Source organism: Phyllobates terribilis, unplaced genomic scaffold, assembly GCF_046119375.1.
Source record: "Phyllobates terribilis strain yellow unplaced genomic scaffold, ASM4611937v1 Scaffold_180__1_contigs__length_3869351, whole genome shotgun sequence".
In the NCBI taxonomy this organism is placed as follows: domain Eukaryota; kingdom Metazoa; phylum Chordata; class Amphibia; order Anura; family Dendrobatidae; genus Phyllobates; species Phyllobates terribilis.
Window position 1 is genome coordinate 749,325 of NW_027362940.1, and position 6,164 is coordinate 755,488.

Consider the following 6,164-nt stretch of genomic DNA (forward strand, 5'->3'; position numbering starts at 1 on the left):
TGGTACCTGGTGTCTATCGGCGGCCCAGTCTATCCTCACCACCAGAGGTTCTAGTGGAGACCCAGTAGACACCTAGTCACAACCCTCCCGTGGGGCAGTGGGTCCATATCCACCAGTGTTACACCCACATAGCAAATGTGGTACCAATATTCAAGAAGGGGATAACATCTGAGCCTGGAATTTATAGACCGGTAAGTTTAACTTGTACTGTGGGCAACATCTTTGAGGGTTTGCTAAGAGATACTAACCTGGAGCACCTCAATAAGAATAACCTAAACATATGATTATGAGGGATCTGTCCTGCAAACTAATCTGAAAAGATTCTATGGGGAGGTAAGTTCTAGGTTGGACCAGGGAAACTTAGTGGATGTTGTCTATCTGGACTTTTCAATTGATACGGTGCCATACAACAGGTTGGTACATAAAAATGTTCAATATATTATATGGTAAACTTGCTCCACGAAAGAACAAGTCCTTGTGTGGTCGATGGAAAAAATCAAGGAAAATATCAGTGATGCGGTCGTTACCTCTTGACAGCTCCGTTTGGTACTTGTTCTCTAGTCCCTCCATGGCCACGGTGATAAAAAATTCCCTGAAAAGCTCATTATTCTAATAAAAAAATACAAAGTAAGGAGCTGACACAAAGGAGAGCAGACAACTCGTATGTCGAAATAAGCAATTGCAGTTACCTTAATTTTCTCAAAGAAGGTGCCATTAATCACTATGTCGTATGCAGTGCAGCCGCATCCACCTGTAGGACAAAGTGCACCAGGACTTAGATACTTTGCGGTGCCGACTCAATCCATTGACCTTAGTAGGGCTGCTATGAATAAGTGGTATAAGTTCTTAAAGGGGAATCCAAGTAGTGGACAATCCCTTTAAGTCCCAAATCTAAACCAAAAAAGTTCAAAAGTCAACAACAAGATGTCAAACTTTATTCCGCAGACTGGAAGTGGACCTACCAGAACCTGTGGAGATGGCACCTTTGACCATTGAGGATAAGTAAGTTGTAATACTTGCTATTTTAACCCCTTTAAGGATATCTCTGGACTACCCCTTTAAAAAGAGACGCGCTGTATTAAAAAAAAACGTACTATTATCAACTTCAACGTGGGGCTCTCCAAGGCTCATGGGGACTCGATAGCCAGAGGGATCATCAGATTCCAGGATGCTGACTAACTCCTTCTCCGTCAGGTCCGGGGACGCTGGGATCTGGTTCGACTTGCAGATGTTAATAAAGATTTTGGTATTTTTGGATGTGCGAGTTTTAATGCAGAAACCTAACATAGAAATAAAAACAAAAACTGAACAAAAATACAATAAAATTGGCAAAAGCCAAGCAGCATTTACATGTAACCAACTGTATAAGAAAAAACGATGTGACCCCCCACGTTGGTTGCATCATGTGACCGTTGCAGTCAATAAGACCCCACTGCCCCACTGTGGTATCTGTCACATAATATGCACAAAGTAATCTGGATAATAATCAGAGGACGCCCATCTCACCCGATTGGGGTCTGATCTGTCTGCTTTCTGGTAAGTTCGGTATTCTGCTCTGTATCTCCTGTTTGGCCTGAAATGAGGCAACAAGTGAGAATCAGTGAGTAACATGAACAGGATGGGTCTGCAAACTGATTTTTCCTGCACCAAAATAGTACAACTGTGAGGGGTCTAAAGCCAACAATACACATTAGGTAAATGTTGGAGACTGCAGCGCCCCCGGCGGCTGACGGAGGAGACATTCACCCGGTGATTGCCGGCCTCTCCAATTCATCTTTCGTACCTTCATCAGCATCTGTTCATACAGCGCTTCCTCCATGTTTGTGCTCATTTCTGCAGACAGCAGCGACTTGTCAGACGCCATTTTTTCAGTCAAAGACAGAAGCTCAGGGATCTTGTTTTATAAGAGAAAACCTGAAAAATGAAAATATGTATTAATCTTCTCCACAGACAACGACAAGGGGAGAGTGCGGGAGCCTGACAGCCCACGGCACGACGGGGTGCGGGAGACTGACAGCCCAGGGCACGAGGGGGTGCGGGAGCCTGACAGCCCACGACAAGAGGGGGTGCGGGAGCCTGACAGCCCACGACACGAGGGGGTGCGGGAGCCTGACAGCCCACGGCACGACGGGGTGCGGGAGACTGACAGCCCAGGGCAAGAGGGGGTGCGGGAGCCTGACAGCCCACGGCACGAGGGGGTGCGGGAGCCTGACAGCCCACGGCACGAGGGGGTGCGGGAGCCTGACGGCCTACGGCACGAGGGGGTGCGGAAGCCTGACAACCCACGACACCAGGGGGTGCAGGAGCCTGACAGCCCATGGCACGAGGGGGCGCGGGAGCCCCACTGCCCACGACACCAGGGGGTGCGGGAGCCTGACAGCCCACGACACGACGGGGTGCGGGAGCCTGACAGCCCACGGCACGATGGGGCACAGTAGCCTGACAGCCCACGACAGGAGGGGGTGCGGGAGCCTGACAGCTCACGACATGAGGGGGTGTGGGAGCCTGACAGCCCACGACACGAGGGGGTGTGGGAGCCTGACAGCCCCCGACAAGAGGGGGTGCGGGAGCCTGACAGCCCATGACACGTGGGGGTGCGGGAGCCTGACAGCCCATGACACGAGGGGGTGCGGGAGCCTGACAGCCCACGACATGAAGGGTGCGGGAGCCCGACAGCCCACGACACGAGGGGGTGCGGGAGCCCGACAGCCCACGACACGAGGGGGTGCGGGAGCCCGACAGCTCACGACACAAGGGGGTGCGGGAGCCCAACAGCCCACGACACGAGGGGGTGCGGGAGCCCGACAGCCCACGACACGAGGGGGTGCGGAAGCCCGACAGCCCACGACACCAGGGGGTGCGGGAGCCCGACAGCCCACGACACGAGGGGGTGCGGGAGCCCGACAGCCCACGACACGAGGGGGTGCGGGAGCCCGACAGCCCACGACACCAGGGGGTGCGGGAGCCCGACAGCCCACGACACCAGGGGGTGCGGGAGCCCGACAGCCCACGACACGAGGGGGTGCGGGAGCCCGACAGCCCACGACACGAAGGGGTGCGGGAGCCCGACAGCCCACGACACCAGGGGGTGCGGGAGCCCGACAGCCCACGACACCAGGGGGTGTGAGACCCTGACAATATTGGGAGTGGGATTCTGCACACCTACAGCTAGCTACTTATTGTCCTGAATGTAGTAATCACCTTGGCACATTCCCATCTTCTTACCTGTAGTACAGACGCCAAACACCACTACTCTGACTGCAATCACCCAGCTACAGCGTCACCACGCCTCAGCAACAGGGGAGCGTCTAGATTGGAGTTGATGTCTTGAGGGGGAGGAGTGATTTTATGGAATCATGATGTCACCGGAAGGGGCGGGGCCTTCTCAGTCCAGTGGACACTATTCCACCTGCAGCTGCAGCAGTGCGCACATTGTGCCGGGACAGGAGGATGGTGATGAGGAGCTCGTGTTCAGCGTTGTGCTGTGAGGACTGAGGCGGGGAGAACTGACCATGTGAATAAATGCTGTGCTGGCATAAAGGGGGTTGGTGTGAGGGGCATCCAGGGGGCTGTGTGGGTGGTGTGAGGGGGCCAGGAGTGGATTAAGAGTGGCAAGGGCCCAGGACACACACACACCTGATGTATCATGTGACATGTCACATGATCCCCTGTGATAGATCATGTGATAGTTCACGTGAAATTAATTTGGCACAATATTAATTATAATAATTTTTTTTAGGCTGTGTGCCCACTATTCGCTTTTTAAGCGTTTCCGCAGCGGCAGTTCCGCTGCAGAAACGCTTAAAAATGCTTGGTAGAAGGTCTGCCATGTTCCCCAATGATAATCCGCATGTGCTGTGCACATGCGGAAATTTCCGCTGCGGATTATCATTGCGGAAAAATCCGCAGCACTACCAATTATTCTGCGGAAGTGCGGCGAAAAGAGGGATTGGAAAAGCGGATGCCTGGTGTGTTTGGAACCATACTTTGAAACATTGTGGAACCTCTGTGATTTGTCCTGGACAGTTACCTATTGAGGGATTTAAAGGAAACATCGCCCAAGGCATCTACCGTGACCTCAGATGGACTAGAGATCAGATAAGTCCATTTCTCTTTTTTGGTGTTTTGAACAGTATTTCTGTCATGTAATGGTACTCATTTGTATAAGTGGGTGATTGCTGCTCTTATCTATCTACCTACAGTACAGACCAAATTTTTTGACACACCTTCTCATTTAAAGATTTTTCTGTATTTTCATGACTATGAAAATTGTACATTTACACTGAAGGCATCAAAACTATGAATTAACACATGTGAAATTATATACTTAACAAAAAAGTGTGAAACAACTGAAAATATGTCTTATATTCTAGGTTCTTCAAAGTAGCCACCTTTTCCTTTGATGACTGCTTTGCACACTCTTGGAATTCTCGTGATGAGCTTCAAGAGGTAGTCACCGGAAATGGTTTTCACTTCACAGGTGTGCCCTGTCAGGTTTAATAAGTGGGATTTCTTGCCTTATAAATGGGGTTGGGACCATCAGTTGTGTTGTGCAGAAGTCTGGTGGATACACAGCTGATAGTCCTACTGAATAGACTGTTAGAATTTGTATTATGGCAAGAAAAAAGCAGCTAAGTAAAGAAAAACGAGTGGCCATCATTACTTTAAGAAATGAAGGTCAGTCAGTCCGAAAAATTGGGAAAACTTTGAAAGTGTCCCCAAGTGCAGTTGCAAAAACCATCAAGCGCTACAAAGAAACTGGCTCACATGAGGACCACCCCAGGAAAGGAAGACCAAGAGTCACCTCTGCTTCTGAGGATAAGTTTATCCGAGTCACCAGCCTCAGAAATCGCAGGTTAACAGCAGCTCAGATTAGAGACCAGGTCAATGCTACACAGAGTTCTAGCAGCAGACAAATCTCTTCAACAACTGTTAAGAGGAGACTTTGTGCAGTAGACCTTCATGGTAAAATAGCTGCTAGGAAACCACTGCTAAGGACAGGCAACAAGCAGAAGAGACTTGTTTGGGCTAAAGAACACAAGGAATGGACATTAGACCAGTGGAAATTTGTGCTTTGGTCTGATGAGTCCAAATTTGAGATCTTTGGTTCCAACCACCGTGTCTTTGTGCAACGCAGAAAAGGTGAACGGATGGACTCTACATGCCTGGTTCCCACCGTGAAGCATGGAGGAGGAGGTGTGATGGTGTGGGGGTGCTTTACTGGTGACACTGTTGGGGATTTATTCAAAATTGAAGGCATACTGAACCAGCATGGCTACCACAGCATCTTGCAGCGGCATGCTATTCCATCCGGTTTGCGTTTAGTTGGACCATCATTTATTTTTCAAAAGGACAATGACCCCAAACACACCTCCAGGCTGTGTAAGGGCTATTTGACCAGGAGGGAGAGTGATGGGGTGCTACGCCAGATGACCTGGCCTCCACAGTCACCAGACCTGAACCCAACAATAAATACACAGAGGAATGGATCCCATAAATAATTTGTCAACAAATAAGGACCACCCCCCTAAATTTTTGCTCATATACAGTACAGACCAAAAGTTTGGACACACCTTCTCATTTAAAGATTTTTCTGTATTTTCATGACTATGAAAATTGTACATTCACACTGAAGGCATCAAAACTATGAATTAACACATGTGGAATTATATACTTAACAAAAAAGTGTGAAACAACTGAAAATATGTCTTATATTCTAGGTTCTTCAAAGTAGCCACCTTTTGCTTTGATGACTGCTTTGCACACTCTTGGCATTCTCTTGATGAGCTTCAAGAGGTAGTCACCGGAAATGGTCCTCAAACAATCTTGAAGGAGTTCCCAGAGATGCTTAGCACTTGTTGGCCCTTTTGCCTTCACTCTGCGGTCCAGCTCACCCCAAGCCATCTCGATTGGGTTCAGGTCTGGTGACTGTGGAGGCCAGGTCATCTGGCGTAGCACCCCATCACTCTCCTGCCTGGTCAAATAGCCCTTACACAGCCTGGAGGTGTGTTTGGGGTCATTGTCCTTTTGAAAAATAAATGATGGTCCAACTAAACACAAACCGAATGGAATAGCATGCCGCTGCAAGATGCTGTGGTAGCCATGCTGGTTCAGTATGCCTTCAATTTTGAATAAATCCCCAACAGTGTCACCAGCAAAGCACC

General features: G+C 49.5%; 2 long non-coding RNA genes across 2 annotated transcripts; both read right to left on the reverse strand.

Annotated features, from left to right (window-relative positions):
- Positions 1-522: 522 nt before the first annotated feature.
- LOC141212597 (uncharacterized) lies at positions 523-1,224 on the reverse strand. The gene is made up of 3 exons (XR_012282313.1): positions 1,095-1,224; positions 690-751; positions 523-609 (listed from the first exon to the last, which is right to left on the reverse strand). It is a non-coding gene; the product is annotated as an uncharacterized lncRNA (long non-coding RNA).
- A 280-nt stretch (positions 1,225-1,504) lies between these two features.
- Positions 1,505-3,321, reverse strand: LOC141212594 (uncharacterized). Its single transcript, XR_012282310.1, has 3 exons — positions 3,226-3,321; positions 1,784-1,914; positions 1,505-1,573 (listed from the first exon to the last, which is right to left on the reverse strand). It is a non-coding gene; the product is annotated as an uncharacterized lncRNA (long non-coding RNA).
- Between the last annotated feature and the right edge of the window lie 2,843 nt (positions 3,322-6,164).